This window comes from Elaeis guineensis, chromosome 10 (genome assembly GCF_000442705.2).
Source record: "Elaeis guineensis isolate ETL-2024a chromosome 10, EG11, whole genome shotgun sequence".
Lineage (NCBI taxonomy): Eukaryota > Viridiplantae > Streptophyta > Magnoliopsida > Arecales > Arecaceae > Elaeis > Elaeis guineensis.
Genome location: NC_026002.2, coordinates 26,814,412 through 26,832,936, shown reverse-complemented (window position 1 = coordinate 26,832,936; position 18,525 = coordinate 26,814,412). Strand labels below are relative to the sequence as shown.

Genomic DNA, 18,525 nt, shown 5'->3' with positions numbered 1-18,525 from the left:
TGGATTTAGATGCTCTGAACCAGTTTTGGTTTAATTAAATATTTGAATTGAACTTTATTATTACATTTATTTGAGATACACCTGTTATTATATTTAAGAAGATGAATTTTGGCTTCGTGTTATCGTGGGTCCATCCCTCGGTAGCATGGTCGTGTTATGTCCTGGGTTTGGGGCGTGGCATTTTATGGTATCAGAGCAATAGGTTTAATCAAGGATAGAAGTTAAAACCTAACAGTGAGTAGCTAGGTTACGCATAATTAGACTCTGACTTAAATTATTAACTGTACTGTAACTCTGTTATAAAATAACGTAATAATGATTGGCATTTGAATAGGAAGCGATGAGCGATAGGAAGGGCGAGACTTTGGCAAATATGGCCGCTAGGACAAGAGGAGCAAGAGGAGCAAGACTGACGTCACGAGGAGCTGACAATCAACCAGCTGAGCGGGCTCCTGATGCACCGGCCACACAAGCAGACATTGCTGGTGTATGTCAAGTGGTGGCTCAGCTTATCCAGCAGCAGGCACAGACTACTCCTTGATCGACATTATCTATGGAGTCATACTACGAGAGATTCAAAAGGCTCAACCCACCTCTATTTGAGGGTGGATCTGATCCTATGGCTGCAGAGACATGGATTCGAGAGATGGAAAAGATGTTTGATGCCCTGCAATACCCTGAGAATGTGAAGGTCCGATTAGCCATTCCTATGTTAAAAGAAAATGCCGAGTTTTGGTGGACTGCAATAAAAGCTGCCTATGGGAACAATGACGATCAGCTCACTTGGGAAGAATTCAAAGAGATATTTTATGATCAGTACTTTTCGGGGACAATGAGATTGGTAAAAGAAAATGAGTTTCTAGCCTTAAAGCAAAAGGATGATATGACGGTGCTAGAATATGCTAACAAGTTTAATGAGCTAGGCCGCTTCTGCCCCCAGCTTATAGAATTCGAAAGGAGTAAAGCTAACAGATTTGAACAAGGTCTAAGATATGGAATTCGATCCCGTCTACCTTCTCATATTTTCAATAACTACAAAGACGTACTGGAGCGAGCTTTGAAAGTGGAATCTGAATTGAAAAGAGCAGAACTAGAAAGAGGAGATAAGAAGAGACCAAGATCAGCAGAAAATCTAAAGGATCAGCAGAAAAATTTCAAAAGTAATAACTCTGATAAGAAGAAAGAATCTTCATCATGCTCCTACTGTGGAAAAAATTACAATGGACCTTGTCTCAAGAGGATTGGAGCATGCTTCTTATGTGGTGAAAAAAGACATATGGCTCGTGATTGCCCAAATAAGAAAAGAGATGACTCTAGATCTAACAAACCAGTTATCAAAAACAAAAAGGAAATGCACGAGTGTTTACTTTAAACCAGCAGGAGGCCAATGCAAATGATCAAGTGGTGATAGGTATTATCCCAGTCAATTCTATTTATGCTCGTGTGTTATTCGATTCTGGCTCTTCACACTCTTTTATATCTCTCAAGTTTGCTACTTCTTTGAATTATGTGCCTGAAAAACTAAATGAACCATTATATGTTAGCACACCTTTTAAAAATATTATTGTTGCTGACATTATTTTCAAGAATTGCATAATCCAAATAGAAGAAAAAGAATTAGCAGCAGATTTGATTCAGCTAAATACGTATGATTTTGACGTTATTCTTGGGATGAATTGGTTATCTTCGTACCATACACATATTGATTGTTTTGAAAAAAGAGTGGTATTTCAAATTTTGGATGAACCGCAATTTTTCTTTCAAGGCAAAGTTCATAATACGGAATCCAAACAATCTTTGGGTATTATCTCAATCATGAACGCAAGAAAAGCTTTAAGGAAAGGATGCAAAGCATTTTTGGCCCATGTAATAGACGTCGAGAAGGAAAAGATAAAGCTGGATGATATCCCAATTGTCAAGGAATTTTCTGATATTTTTCCAGATGAACTACTCGGATTGCCCTCAGAGCGTGAAGTTGAATTTAAAATTGATATCACCCCAGGAACCGGACCTATTTCGAAACCTCCTTACCGGATGGCTCCCGTAGAATTACGAGAATTAAAGGATCAACTGCAAGAACTTTTGAATAAAAAGTTTGTTTGGCCAAGTACATCACCCTGGGGAGCTCCTGTGTTATTTGTGAAAAAGAAAGATGGAAGCATGCGATTATGCATTGACTATCAGGAGTTGAACAAGGTAACCATAAAGAACAAATATCCCCTTCCATGAATAGATGACTTATTTGATCAACTTCAGGGTACTCAAGTTTTCTCCAAAATTGACTTACAATCAGGCTATCATCAACTAAGAATTAGAGATGAAGATGTACCTAAGACTGCATTTAGAACCAGGTATGGCCATTATGAATTTTTAGTAATGCCTTTTGGACTAACCAATGCACCGGCTGCTTTTATGGATATGATGAACAGGATTTTCAAGCCGTATCTGGATCAATTCGTTGTTTTTATTGATGATATCCTAGTGTATTCTAAAAATATAGAGGAACATGAGAGACATTTGAGGATCGTGTTTCAGACCTTGAGAAAAGAGAAGCTCTTCGCCAAGCTTAGCAAGTGTGAATTCTGGTTGGATAGTGTTGTCTTCCTCGGCCATGAAATATCCAAGAAAGGAATCTCAGTCGATCCAAAGAAGATAGAAGCCGTGGTAAATTGGCCTAGACCGACTAATGTGACGGAAGTTAGAAGCTTCTTAGGCTTGGCTGGTTATTATAGAAGATTCGTCAAGAAATTTTCCCAAATTGCAATTCCTCTGACTCGCTTAAATCAGAAATGAATAAAATTTGAATGGAGCAGTGAATGTGAGCAGAGTTTTCAAGATCTAAAGCAACGATTGATATCTGCCCCAGTTCTTACCCTACCATCTAATGAAGGAGGATTTGTCATTTATAGTGATGCTTCTAAGAAAGGATTAGGTTGTGTGTTGATGCAGAATGATAAGGTCATAGCTTATGCTTCTCGACAACTAAAAGCCTATGAGCAGAATTATCCGACCTATGATTTGGAGTTAGCAGCTATTATTTTTGCTTTAAAAATTTGACGACACTATTTATATGGAGAATCATGTGAAATCTTTACTGATCATAAAAGCTTGAAATACTTATTTACTCAAAAAGAGCTGAATATGAGGCAAAGAAGGTGGCTTGAACTATTAAAAGATTATGATCTAAATATTAAATATCACCTTGAAAAAGCTAATGTGGTGGCAGATGCACTTAGTAAGAAGTCTTCAGCGAATGTGATGACTCTGCTATCCTTTCAGCAACAAATTCTTAGGGATCTTGAAGATTTACAAATTGAAGTGACTTGCACTGATGTTAAGAATGTGTTAGCAAATTTAATGGTACAACCAGCATTGATCGAACAGATAAAAGCGGCCCAACAAAGTGATATTCATTTATGTCAGATTAAGAAGGACATGGAGAAAGGATTATGAACTGAGTTTAGACTCCATACAGATGGAACTCTTTATTTTGGAAATAGATTATGTATACCAGGTGATCCTGAACTAAAAAAGAAAATTTTGGAAGAAGCCCATAAATCTCGTTTCTCTTTTCATCTCGATAGTACAAAGATGTATAGAGATTTAAAACAACTCTTCTGGTGGAATGGAATGAAGCAGGAGATAGCTCGGTTTGTATCTCAATACTTGGTATGCCAACAAGTGAAAGCCGAACATCAAAGACCTGCTGGTCTGCTAAGACCATTAGAGATACCAGAATGGAAATGAAAATATATCACGATGGATTTCGTTACTGGACTTCCAAGGACAACAAGAAAAAATAATGCAGTGTGGGTGATTGTTGATCGGCTTACTAAATCAGCTCACTTTCTACCTTTTCGAGTTGGCACTCCGCTTGATAAGTTAGCCCAGATGTATATTGATGGAATTGTACGTCTGCATGGTGTTCCAATAAGTATTGTATCTGATCGAGACCCATGATTTGTATCTAGATTTTGGAAAAGTTTTCAAGATGCCTTGGGAACAGAATTGAGGCTTAGTACTGCATTCCATCCTCAGACCGATGGCCAATCTGAAAGGACAATTCAAACTCTGGAGGATATGTTAAGAGCTTGTGCTTTTGACTTCGGAGGACATTGGGATAATCATGTGGCATTGATTGAATTTGCATATAATAACAGTTTTCATTCTAGTATCCAGATGGCACCCTATGAAGCCCTATATGGAAGAAAGTGTAGATCCCTTCTGTATTGGGATGAAGTGGGTGAAAAGAAATTAATTGGTCCCGAGTTAGTTCAAGATGCCAGAGATAAAATTTATCTAATCAAGAGAAGACTCAAGGCAGCACAGGATAGACAAAAGAGTTGGGTAGATAGAAAAAGAAGAGAATTAAAATTTCAGATCGGTAATCATATTTTTCTAAAAGTATCACCTACTAAGGGTGTCATGAGGTTCGGGAGACATGGCAAGCTGAGTCCGTGATATATTGGACCTTTTAAAATTTTAAATCGAGTAGGAGATGTTGCATACGAACTAACCTTACCACCAGATTTATCCAAAGTGCACAATGTCTTTCATGTTTCACTACTGAGGAAGTTTGTACCTGATCCAAACAGTATGATAAAGTATGAACCATTGCAAGTTCATGAAGATCTAACCTATGAAAAATTTGCTCTGTGAATTATTGACCGAAAAGAGCAAGTTCTAAGACGGCGTACCATTCCATACGTAAAGATTCATTGGAGTAATCATGAAGAGAGAGAGGCTACTTGGGAGCTTGAAGACGATATGAAGATGAGATATCTACACTTATTTGAAAATGAAGGTATGTTAAATTTCGAGGACGAAATTTTTTTTAAGGATGGTAGAATGTGAAAGCCCGGCCCACTAAGCCCTGAAAAAAAAAAAAAAAATAGAGCAGGAAGACTCCCGATCGGAGTCTTCCTCTTCCTCCGTTTTCGATCAAAAATCGGAGTCCTAGGGCCATTAAAAGACCTTAGGACGAACTCTATAAGAACCCCCCCTCTCCTCTATGGGTAGACCCTTCAGTCACCGACGATTATCGAAGATTTTTCTTCGATTTTCTCGTTTGAAGCCGCGGCCCCTCGACCTGTGCTCGCCGCGATTTCACGCCGGTGGGGGTCACCGGAGGTTGTGGTAAGGTCTCCCTCCTCTCCCTCTCTTCTCTCCCTTCTTTGCCGTGCCTGTGGGCACGATTGCCGGCGACGGGGTCGCCGGATTTTGTTGAAAAAGAAAATCCCTGTTTTCGTCTCCTCTTTTCTCCGATTTTTCGGCACCGACGGTCATCCCCGACCGCCGGTACAGGCCCTCCAAACTCGGGGGAAGGCCTCCCTTGCCGCCGGCCACCGCCGGGCAAGGAGTGGCCGTGAACGGCCGACGTGGGGAACAGGGACCTCTAGGTCCCCTGTTCCGGCCAAAGAAGGCCACGGGAGGGAAAAGAAAAAGAAAAAGAAAAAGAAAAGGAAAAGAAAAGAAGAAGAAGAAGAAGAAGAAGAAAAAGAAAAATATATAGTCAAATAATAATAATAATAATAATAATAATAATAATAATAATAATAATAATAATAAAAGAAAAGAAAAAAAAAAAGAAAAGAAAAGAAAATATATAAAATAATAAGAATAAAAATTAAAAAAAAAAAAGAGAAAGTTTCTCTCATCCCTCTCTAAAGTCTTTCTCTCTCTAGAATTGGATTCGTTCTCTCTCTACTTTCTCTCTCTAAAAAAAAAATTCTCTCTCCAAGAAATCCTATGAATCCCTTATTAGGCTATCTTCTTCACTTCTAGGGACCTATGACCTTAAATCAGGTTAGAGCCGAAGGGAGATATTTATTGGACTGATCATCAAATCGGTCATTTCTTTATATTATATAATTTTATTAAAAATATAAAATTTATTAATGATTTAATATTTTAAATAGGACTGTCTGATTCTTTTAAGGAAGATTAAAAGGTCCCAGACGATCGAGGTAAGTAGATCTTATGCTCCTTATTTATTTTTAAATGATCATATTTTCATGCAAAGAATTATTATTGATGAAATCATATTTTTTTTATAAAATTAAGGATCAGCATATGTGATATGAAAAAATATATTTTATTATGAGTATTGATTCCATTAATATGTCTTATGAAAATAGCATGATTATGAAGTATGAATTTTATTATTTTTTTTATCTATGTATACGTATGTTTTAAGAAAAAGATAAAATGATTTCAAAGGCTCTCAGATAGCTATGAATGAATTTCTTCGGGAAGGTCGACATCCGGAGCTAGCATCCACACGAAACATGGCTCTGCCAGTGGGTATAAAGTTGGCACATGAATAAAGAACTCTGTCGATTAAGAAACATGGCCCTGTCACGGGTATAATAGTGACCTTAGCATGAATGTCTGAGAGCAATATTTTGAAACATGATATGAACACATGATGAAAATGATTTACGATTCATAATTGTAAAATATACATGATTTATGCATACATGATGAGCTTATAACTTGTTTTATTATATGCTCTATGAAATATTTATTTTTAAAATAATTGTTATTTGCTAAATGATGCATTATCATAGAAAACTTATGCTTGATCCGGTAAGGAAGCGAAAGTCTACTTACTGAGCTAGTGTAGCTCATATTCTTTTTGTTTTCTCTTTCATGTACAGAGAAATAAGGCTAGGATCGAAGGAAAGAGAATCCAGGCTTGGAGATCAGCAAAGCAAGTTTAAAAATTTTGCTCTAGGAATTCAGTTTATGTTTATGAATTGTAGTCATTATGAATTTTAAGACTTGGATTATTTTATCTCTGGATTTAGATGCTCTGAACCAGTTTTGGTTTAATTAAATATTTGAATTGAACTTTATTATTACATTTATTTGAGATACACCTGTTATTATATTTAAGAAGATGAATTTTGGCTTCGTGTTATCGTGGGTCCATCTCTCGGTAGCATGGCCGTGTTATGTCTCGGATTTGGGGCGTGATAATAAGTTTGACTGGCATGATGGGCATGCACTCGAAAAGTACATTGAAATCGAATAGGACATGTAGGGATCAAGGTTCAGATACCGAAGGGGATACTGGGCGATGATCGCTGAGGGGTTATCCAGCAGCATCCAATGGTAAGGCTCTCAGAATAACCCCCACCAAGCCCTAGATCGAAGGCTTGAATGAGCAGGATTTGACAAGGGACTTTGAGAGATGTGACCGATGAATGAGACAGAGAGAAAGATGGAGATAGGAGATGGTCACGTAGGAAACCAGAGGGGGTAGGGCCTAGCAGCTCTCGAACAATCACGAGCTGTGGGGGAGGTTCTCTTGAGCAATTTGAGCTTGGTTTTAAAGTAAACCAGAGCCATGAAAACATCATCCATTCAAGCCCTTTTTCAACTGAACCAGAGCTGTTTTATGGGATTGTATAATCGAACCAAATTTAAGCCTTGAATCATTCTAACCCAGTGTCGGTTCGATGCGGGCCAAACTGCCTGGTTTGAGTTGGTTCAGCATTCTATGGTCAGGATTGTCCTTTGCCAACTTCGACCATGCCTATGGTGCTTAATTAAAAGATGGCATGATGCGTCCGAACAGTTGACACTCATTTTTGTTACTACCCGTACCAAAATTATATGGTCCACTTTAAGAGAGGGAAGAGATGAGTAAAATTCTCTGCGGTGCGTATTTTGCCTCGCATAGCCACATCATTCAACTCAAAGATAGATGGTTATCCCTCGTGTCAGGAATCTGAATAATAGCGTTCAATGCCAACAGACTCAAAAGTTATAGCATGCCACAAAAATGAAGGTGGCGAAGGAAAACAACCTCAAGGAGTGAGAAAGAGACATGATTCATCCTAAAGTTCAGATAAGGCTGCAGCACATCACTAATTGGAGTGATTACTGCTCAATGTGTCATGATAATTTCACCCTCCCCTGCCAATTCAGCTGCTCTTATCAGTGAGACATCACCCCTCCTCTCTCTCTCTCTCTCTCTCTCTCGTGTTCCTTAAGATCCTCTTTGCCTTTGCCGGTGAAAAAAAATCTCCTCTTCATTTTGTTTTTTCAAAATGGAAAACATTTTAGGCATGTCTTAATTATCTGGCTTCAATTCTTTTTAAAGTTCCTGGCCTTCTCTTTTTATAGATTAGGTTCGAGGTTATTCATTTACAGTTGGATTTCTTGATCTAGTTTCATAGATTGTATCAATCTCATGAACACTAGAGGTAAGGTTTGAATTTTGCACACTATACCCAGCATCTAATTAGGCCTGGGATAAAAATAACCTGAAAATTTCAAAAAAGGGGCCTACTTCTGAAGTTCACCCACCCAAGAGTATATAATTCAGATCCATATTGGGATCAAGTAACATGCAGATTTGCTTAATTCACTTGCACCCCAATCTAAAGCCTTCATTCACAAATTCAAGGCAGTATCCAAACACATGATTACTTAAAAAAAACATTAGATTGCTCCGATACACCTCTGGACAAATCGAACATATAGGATTTCAGGAGGAGGAACAGAAAAGAGGAAAGCAATACCATGAAAAGTGGGAAGTGAAAATAAGCGAAGCTGCTGACAAGTGGAGGGTCAAAATCAGGATCCAACTCAACAAAGATCGGGATGCAGTAAAAACCAACTCATTAAATGCCTTCAAAATTCTTTGCAAGGTTTACTCATCATGCCCGGCTGCGAGGACTTCACTGGCCTTTATGTTCGAGGTCAGGAATGATTGATATGTCTATTCTCTCCAGATGTCAACAAATAGAGAAAAAAATCAACTGTGGCAAATGGAACAATGTAAGGACTGCAGGTTTGTAGCATCTGAAGAACAAATTAAGTTTTTTAGCATATGAAGAAAAGGAAAACTAACAGACTGCAGAAACAGATTTCTTATAGTTGACTAGATTTTTTCCTTATCCTTGGAAAATCTTTCCCTTCCCTTTTTGACCTTTGTTTTCCGCATAACCAACCATAACCTAAGAGTCAAAATATGATGCAGGCACTCTAGAACAGAAACTTACTTGTCTTATAATTATTATATCCAATGCTTATTACCATTCGTTCAAACATGTTTTAATGCTTATTCTGTTGCCAAATTTTTCAACTTGCTATGCCGATCTTCAAGTTTGGATTCCTTTTACCGATCCTAACATTATTTCTCTGTTCAAACAAAAAGAAAACAAAAAGAATATGAGCTACACTAGCCCAGTAAGTAGAACTTGCACTTCCTTATCGGATCAAACATAAGTTTTTCATGATAATACAATATTTATAAAATAACAGGTAATACAAAATAAAGCATTTTATAGAGCATATAACAAAATAAGTTATAAACTCATCATGCATGCATAAATCATGTATATTTCACAATCATGAATCGTAAATCATTTTCATCATGTATTCATGCCATGTTTCAAAACATTGCTCACAGATATTCATGCTAAGGTCACTATTATACCCGTGACAGGGCTATGTTTCTTAATCGACAGAGTTCTTAATTTATGTGCCAACTTTATACCCGCTAGCAGGGTCATGTTTCGTGTGGATGCTAGCTCCGAATGTCGACCTTCCCAAAGGGATTCATTCATAGCCATCTGAGAGCCTTTGAAATCATTATATCTTTTTCGTAAAGCATACATATATATAGATGGAAAAACAATGAAATTCATGCTTCATAATCATTCTATTTTTATAAGACATATTCATGAAATCAATACTCATAATAAAACATGCTTTTTCATATCACATATGTCGATCCTTATTTTATGAAAAATTATGATTTCATCAATAGCAATTCTTTACATAAAAATATGATCATTTAAAATTAAATGAGGAGCATAAGATCCACTTACCTCGTTCATCTTAGATTTTCAGACTTCATTAAAAGAATCAGTTAATCCTATTTAAAATATCAAATCATCATCAATTTCTATTCCATAAATATAATAAAATTAAATCATAAGGAAAGAGGACTGTTGTCCAAATGTGTCGGACTATCCAGATACCAAAGCAATTCAGGATCTCTGATCTGAGGGTCAGATTTAAGTGACTTGATCAAGAAATCGTGAAGCACAGATTGAATTAAGGTCAAGATCAATCAATAGGATTCTTTAATAATAAATTTGAAAGATCCTTGATATGATCAAATGAGGTTGACATACAGCACGGATATCAAAGCAACTTCGGATCATCTTGTTATAGTCAATATGAACCCCTAAAAGATGAAGATATGACTTAGTACAGGATTCATAGACCTTCTTAGAGAGAGAAAGTCGGTCATGAGAGAGAAAGTAGAGAGAGAAAGTGGAGAGAGAATCTTCGTATCCTTCAAAAGTGGCAATCATGATTGAGATCATCAGAGGTTATATCAGGATGACTTAATATGGATTAACCATGATCGATGTTATCAATTTCGAAGAAGGATCGGATCGGGATCCGATCTACTGCATGAATTTCGGAGCAGTCTCAGATTATCATATTTTCATCTGAAGTTTCTCCTAGGGTTTGTGATACAATCAGAGAGAGAGAATGATCCTAGAGAGACAAAATCCATAAAAAAAGATAAAAGGGTCTAGAGAGAGAAAATAGGAAGAAAATCTAGAGAGAAAAAATGTAGAGAGAAGGTAGAGAGAGAAAGTTCAATTCTAAAGAGAGAAAGAATTAAGAGAGAGAGATAAGAGAAACTTTCTCTCACATGTATTTTATTATTATTATTATTATTATTATTATTATTATTATATTTCTTTTCTTTTTTTTCTCTCTCTTTATTATTATTATTATTATTATTATCATCATTATTATATATATTTTTTTTTCTTTTTTTTTCTTTTTCTTTTTCCTTTTTCTTTTCTTTTTCTTTTTCTTTTCTTTTTTTTTTCTTTTCTTTTCCTTCTTCTTCTTCTCTTTCTTTTCTTCTTCCCGGGCTTCCTTTGGGCCGAAATAGGGGATCTCACAATCCCCTGTTGGCTGGCCGACCGGCAGTGCAACCGGCATGGGGCGGCCGTCGGCAGGAGGAGGGGCGACCCAGCGGCAAGAGGAAGGCCAAGCCGGTGGCCGGCGGCGGCCACCGATGCCCACACATTCAAAAGGGACCGAATCCCTTTCTCAAAGAAATCCGACGACTCTGGTCGCCGGCGATCGTGCACACAGGCACGGGGAGAAAGGAGGAGAAGAGAGGAAGGGGAGGAGGCTCACCTTCGACGCCGGCGAGGCTTTTCCGATGAGCAAAAAAAAGATGGCACAGGGATGGTCTCCGTGGTGATTTTTCGATGATTGCCGCCGATTGGGTCTCGAATCTTCGGTGAGAGAGAGAGAGAAGGATTCTCCTCCTTAAATAGAGCCGGAGGGGGGGCTCTTTTCGACTCCGATTGGGAGCCGGTGAGAGGAGGAAGAAGACTCCCTTCGGGAGTCTTCTCCTCTGTTTTCCTTTTTTTTTTTTTTTTCTGAGTGGGCTTTGTGGGCTGGTTTTGGGCCCAATTGGGCCGGGTTATCACACGCAATCCCTAACCATGAGTCAATATAGGACAGGTCGGTACCAAACAGGTCCGACAAAAAAGTAGTACCAATATCGGTTCCGATATTTCAATGCTTGCTAACAATATTGTTTGTTCATAATCTTCCACAAGAATATTCTAAAAGAATATTCCTTGGTTAATGAGTGTTCTGTTATTCATTATATATAATTCAGACAATATACTTTTTGCACAATCCAGTAGTTTGTGTCTTTATCAAAAGATTCACTTGAACCAAAGTGATGATATATTAATTCATACTAAGTTGAAAAGTTCAACAAAGGAGGAACAGAAGAAATTATGTAAGAAAGTATTTTCCATAAGGCAAGAATTATAAAAATCTAAGAATATCCAATGAAGCAAAATAATGATCATACTAAAATTCTTGGTAGAGGTGAAGAGAGCCTTCTTGAAAGCTTATAAAGTGTTTCCAAAGGGTGGCTCCCATCTCCACTACCATCCAAAGCCATTTTCACCTGATTATGTAATATCAAGACCAGAAGTAAAAAAACATATTAGAGGCATATGCAATTTGAATTCTAAATCACCATGTCAACCATTGTATTCAACAATATATATACTCTATGCTAATCTATTACAATTAAAACAATAGAAAATGTATATGCAAGCAGGGAAGATTCAAGTCGATTTTATCCTCAATAGGCATGACCAGAAAATAACATCTAGATGGTTCAATCAAATTATATAATAGAAAACTTGAATAAAATGATCGGTATAAAAACCTACTGGAATCATAGCTTGTATGATATGTCAGTTACGATAGTTTGATTGTTAGGTGCTAGGCAACAGATATTTGGTGATGCTACTTCAAAACATCATTTGGTTAGTTTCAAAAAGGTTATACAAGTTGATTTTAAAATTTAGTACTTCGTCTTGATTAGGGCAATAGGAAAATAATTAGCTGGACATTCTGTTGTTTTAGATTACTGTTTTCATAGAGATTTAGGAATATTGCTTGAAATTGTGTAAGAGTTGTCGAGTGAGGAATGGCTTAGAGTGGTTTGTAACGTTTGATTCTATAGGTGCTAAATAAGATAGGTTATCGATTCATGATGATTCAATAGCTTTTGCCTCTGTACAAATTTGAGTTTAAGCTGAGTTGTGATGTGTGATTGTCTTGTTATTAGTGGTGTGAGGGGTGCTGCAAATTTCTTCCCTTTCACTGTCTATTTTCTTGTAATAAGCATGCAAATGCTATTTCTTATATCCAGTATAAACCATAGTAAATTAGGTTTTGTTTGAGGGAGAGGGAGAGTTTTCACAAGAGTTATAGAAAAGAAGGTAGAAGATGAAGTTTTACTGGCCATCAGTCCCTTTTTACAGGCGTAGGCGTCCACACTAACAGCCAATCACCAGTTTAGTTAGTATGGTCACCCCCAGGCCATAAATGGCGTGCTTTCCCAACCTTGGAAGTCAACTCAGGTGACACCGTACAGACCAAGATATCACCACATGGTGCACCCCTACCGGCCCAACGTTCTTTTCCGAATTTCATTCCATCGGAAGTAGTGGTGGCCGTCATTTTTCACGACCGTCGTCTAGATCGATCAAATTCGCTTTGAATACTTCAGGAGAGTTACGAAGCATCAAAACACCGCCCATGGCCAATGCATGTGACATTCGGCAGGAAAAATGCCAATGAGTCCTTGTCGAAACGCTCCCCTGTTCATCGGAACTGGGTCCAAATCCTGTACCCGGAGGTATTAGGGCCAAGCTAGGTGATAACGTGATAACGAGTAACGAATGCTACAAGCCCCGCCCCATTCACCCGCTTAAAACCGCGGCTTAGAACACCATCTGCAGGGTGGAGGGAGTTTAGGATGCTGCAAGCTATCAGTCGACGTGTGATTGTTACTCTAACCAAAAAAAAGAATAATAGAAAAATAATATGATGAATGGTCTCGCCCACTTGTGAGGGTTGCCATGTGGTTGGCGGCCTCGGTCAAACTCCGGAATGCTACGTGGCATTCCACTATCGCCATTTTAGCATCGTTCTTGCATGTGGGCCAACTTTTGAATAATAGACTTTGGCAAGGATTTGTTATTCAGCTGCAGAGAGCGATTGGTGATAACGCGGACAAATGATTGAAAAATTATTAGCTAGAACTGTTCTATTACATGTAATTAATTTGAATCATCTAATACAAAGTTGCTACATCATCCAAAAAGAATGGACTTTTTTCATTCAAACAGAAAAGTTGTCAGTTACTGATTAGACTAATTAATTTTTTGTCATTCAAAATTTTTTTTTTTCTAATAATGAATGAAAGGTAATTTTTTTTGAATGATTTAAGACACATGATATATAGAACAGTCCTAACAAATAATTTCTCTAAATAATTAGCTCGTGTTGACATGCACCGAGTTTTCATATGGGCCTTGTCTTGTAGATATAGTGCTGTTGCTGTTGTGACAAGTGAGTAAGCACATATGTGGTTCAAAAAGACTTTTTGTTGATGATTAAAAGAACCATCTCAAATGATACCGAAATAGTGCTTTTTTTTTTTTTTTTGGTTAGTTATGAAAGATATTTTGGTGCATTGCCGTGTGATATAGGTTGGGTTTGTGGAGGAAAGACAAGCTCCAACCATTTTAACGTGTTAAGGCTGTCACATAGTCGGGGAATTAGAAATAAGATCTGTTAATAATAAAATAATAGGTATCTTATACAATCAAAATAGTGGGAAGTACAGAAGCTAAGTACAATGAATGCATTGGGTTTACGCTCGCTCGCTCGCTGTGTGAGTGTGTGCGCGCTTGCACGTTTCTTCGAATCATTCTCTGCAAAGCAAATAAGCAAGAACTATTCAATTATCAAGAAAAATACATGATCTGCTCACAAATTGTTAAACGACCATTTATAAAATATTTTGCGAACTATATATAGATATTGTTTTCTGATGTCTTTTGATACTCTTGCCACTCGCATGCATCCCAATGCAATTACTATATATAGATTGGTTATCCATGATCTCTATGTCTGTTCTCTTATTTATTTCCACTGCAAATAGATATAGGCCAGACTTTTGGTCTGCTAAGCCATCTAACGAGCAGCGTTTGTATGCATTATGCCTGTATTTTTCTTGATGCACTTCTTGTCTGCTCCAACTATGCTTAACTGCAGTTTTTTTTTTTTTTTTAAAGTTCCATCAGGAGGCAAGAGAATGGTGAGGAAGATTCTCATTCCTCTATGTTTGATGTGTCCACCACAGAACTGGTGATTTTGTCTACTAGATGGCAATGAGGTATTCAATGCATGTGAGGGGAGTGGTACCCCACCAGCTTGGCTTAACTACTTAACTACCTGGCACTCTCATCCATCTCCTCAGCCAAGAAGTTTGAGCTCTGAAGAACCATTGCCTTCACACAATACAACTTTCCTTTCTATTAGTATTAAAATAATCTCAACATAGAGCAACAAAGTTTGTCAGATATATGCACATGCACTGAACTCTACCAGCAGGATATCAATCATTGGCCATAAACAAATGTTATGGGTTAAAATCTTCCATTGCCTACTTTGAGCCCCACAGAGGCACAACACATCATTCCTACTGATTTTGAAAATTGGCACTCTAGAATTCCACCGTGCCTGCCACGTTTGTAGATGCAATAAAATAGACCAAGATAACAGAAATCAAGAGTCAATTAATGATTATATAATTATAGTAGTTAAGAGCCCCGATCGAGATCAGGCAGCCATCCAGACAGGATCCATGAATTTACAGTCTTCGGGAACTTACGAGACATTCGATCAGCCGATCAGATGGTTGGAAGCAATGGGCGACGAGAGTTATGGTGGCCATTTCCCTAGGAAAAACAGGCATTCTACTTAGGGAGGCATCCTCTCATTAATGGCATGTTTTTCTGTTTGTGGATGGGCAATTGTTTGCTGTAGGACTTTGGATTGGGAGAGGAGGTTGCTCTTCGAAACCGGCTGCCCACCCGGGAGATTAGGGTTTTGCAGGTGAGTCATGCGAAGCTTGACATAAATACACATGTGCATGGTGTGTGGGAGTGATTCAAAGGCTTGGGCAAGACAATCTAGGGAAGGTGCCACCAACTTTCCTCCCCTCAGAGCTGTTGATCCTAATTATTGGGTGCTTGGTGTTATCATTTCACATTACCATTTTCTCTGCAGATATATTAATCCTATGCCACATTGTTGATGATTCATTTTTCCTGTTGCATAACTAAGATGTATTTAATTCACCTGCATGTGGCACTTCTGCTAATTTGTCCTAAATGTGTTGGTGCATGAACTCTGAAGCTCTATTTATAGCACACATTGCTCTTAGATGCAGACCACAAGTATAGTCTAATCTAATCGAACGATTTTTGATATCAACATCACACCAACCATCCTCTGTTGATGGTGATACTTGTAGCCATTGGATGCTTGCTTCGTTAATTTTTATGAACAGAAGGGTGCTTGCTGCAATTTCTTATCATGCAAAAATGTTAATTCTATATCTTGTTATCATTATTATAACCATATTCTACTGCATAACAAAATGTTCTTCATTCTTTTGCTCCAATAGCCTGTTGTCACTCCATGTACTCATAGCTCTCTATCTATAAATAAATAAGTAGATCGGTTGCTCTATCATAGACACTGCTCTCAAACATGGGCCCCAATAATCGAGTTTTGTAATCAAAGTAATTCATATTTAAGAGAGGACCTTGACTGATCTATCCAGCAATGCATGTCCCTAAAACTTGTAGTCTTTTCAAAATAATTTTCTTGTGAATATTTCAAATATAGTCAAGAAGCTGAATCATATAACTGTGCTGCAAATATGTTGAAGCTGTTTTTTGGTCACTTTCCATTATGATGCTGAAAATAGATTGATCCTAGATTGCAACTCTAGAAAGGAAGTCCTACTTGCAGACTGTGTGAATGCTCAGCTAATGTCTTTCCACATGACATGGAAGTTGGTCTCATACTCCATTTATCTGCAAAAAGAGGAAGAAGCCCTTGAAAACTCAGTGTTGACTGCTGATTAAGCTCTTAGATTTCTTGTTTATTATTTTATGTTTTCTGTTCCTTTCGTCACACCTCTGCTGATTAATCTTTTTGCTTGTTTCTGTTTCTCATGTACAGATTTATTTAATATATTCTGGGTGGCAGCTCTGCTGCTTTCCAATTCATCAGAAAAAAAAACATGTAACTGTGCTGCACACCCTCGAGCACCTGGCTCTATTTGAAAGATCATATCTTGTTATGCTCTTGATTTCATGTGCATATCTAGTTCCAATGGTTGTTGGATATTTTAAAACAAGATATTCATTTTGGTCAATTTTCTAATATAACCTACAACATTATGGTATGAAAGGAAATTTGCTGCCATTTGACAGAAAGGAGAATAAAACAAGCACATTTAGTCGAGAATATTTAGCAGGTTTTAGATGCACAAAAGTATTTTCCTGATTTTCCAATGACCAGAAGTAAGATTTTCATCTGCTCCCTGGCTCTATTCTTGGCTACATTCTTTGCTATTAGATGCCTTGAAAATTCCTACATTCCCCTACTACTGCATATACAATAAACCCTTTTTCTCTTTTCTTCAAGGGTATGTATGACAAGAAACTCACTTTGGTGAAAAGATAGTGTTATTTGTATTAATCTAATTTGACTCTAAACAATCATGATGTTAAATATGCATTACTTGATTGGCTGTCAAATATTTTATCAAATTTGGCCACATAATTTTGTTTCTCAGCAAATCAGGACTCCATGAATGCATTCTAGATTCAGTAGCTGAATAACTGGAGCGAGGAAGGATCCAACCCTTGAATGGAGGGCCCTCCTCCATGTACATTCCCATAGAGTGAACAGGTTTGAGAGCCTTCTACAGTTCGCTCCTCAGCAAGGCCATACAGGAAGGGCTGACAAGCAAGGAGAATAGACCAAGTGGAAGCAGGAAGAAGAGAAGCAACTCCTTAGAGGGATGTTGTGTGAATTCTCAATGCATGGAATAAAACTCTCACCTCATATATTGCTCCTTATGAGCTAAGATCCAAATGGGGAGGACTAATGAAGTCTTTATACTTGCATGCATGGAGCTGTGAAGCACTTGCACATTTTTTTTGTGTGGCGTTGTTAGCTGGCATGATGAATGAAATGAAACCAGTGAAGAGTCCTGGGAAGGAAAGATTAGAAGAGAGCAGGGCGGCAGAAGGGTCGCCGGATCTGTCGCGCTCCCCCGTCTAAGATTCCTATACCAGCCTCCCTTCTCACTTTCCACACTCATGAGCGGATGAGCCCGTAGCCTTGGAAGCCCATCTTGATATATATATATTTTTCTCGGGCAGCTACTTATCTTATGACAAGTTAAATTCTAGAGAAGATACTGAAGAGATTTTAAAATAGAAATTATTTATTTGTTTATTCAGATCATGTGGCAATAAGACATCAAGATGCATGCATGCATGTAGATCCTATTCATGTAACATACTAGTTGGGTCATCCTGTAAGATGAATTGTCATCCAGTTTTAAGCAGTATTAATGCCACAAAGGATAGGAAAAGAAATTAGTACAGCCAAAAACGAAAAAGAACATGGTCATTGCACCCATAAAAGCCGGCATATCTGAAAAAGATGTAAGCCTTGACAGAAAAGAACTGCAAGGAAGGATTCAGAAGGCAAAATATTAGTAGTTCTTTTTTTTTTTTTAATTTCCCCCAACAAGTCCCATTTCTTCAGAAATGAGAGGATATGACATGACTTCTTCTTAGAAGGAGAAAAAGTTCGCTATCATTTATGACTACCGGGGTTTGGGTTTACTGATTCAGGTATCATTTTTGAGAACAGGGTTTGGTTTGTTTTGCCGGCATCCCGCTTGTAAGTGCACGCAATATGGAGAGATTTCAAGTTTTTATTTAGATGGTGGCTTTCTTGCTTGTATATCTGTTTACAGAGAAACAAAAAATGAGGGAAAGAAGAGATTGATATCATCTAATAAATAAAACCTCAGGTAACTCTGAGGAAACCAGGTTA

General features: G+C 37.7%; 1 pseudogene; it reads left to right on the top strand.

Moving 5' to 3' along the window:
• The first annotated feature begins 340 nt into the window (after positions 1-340).
• Positions 341-15,675, top strand: LOC140852203 (uncharacterized; annotated as a pseudogene).
• The last annotated feature ends 2,850 nt before the right edge of the window (positions 15,676-18,525 follow it).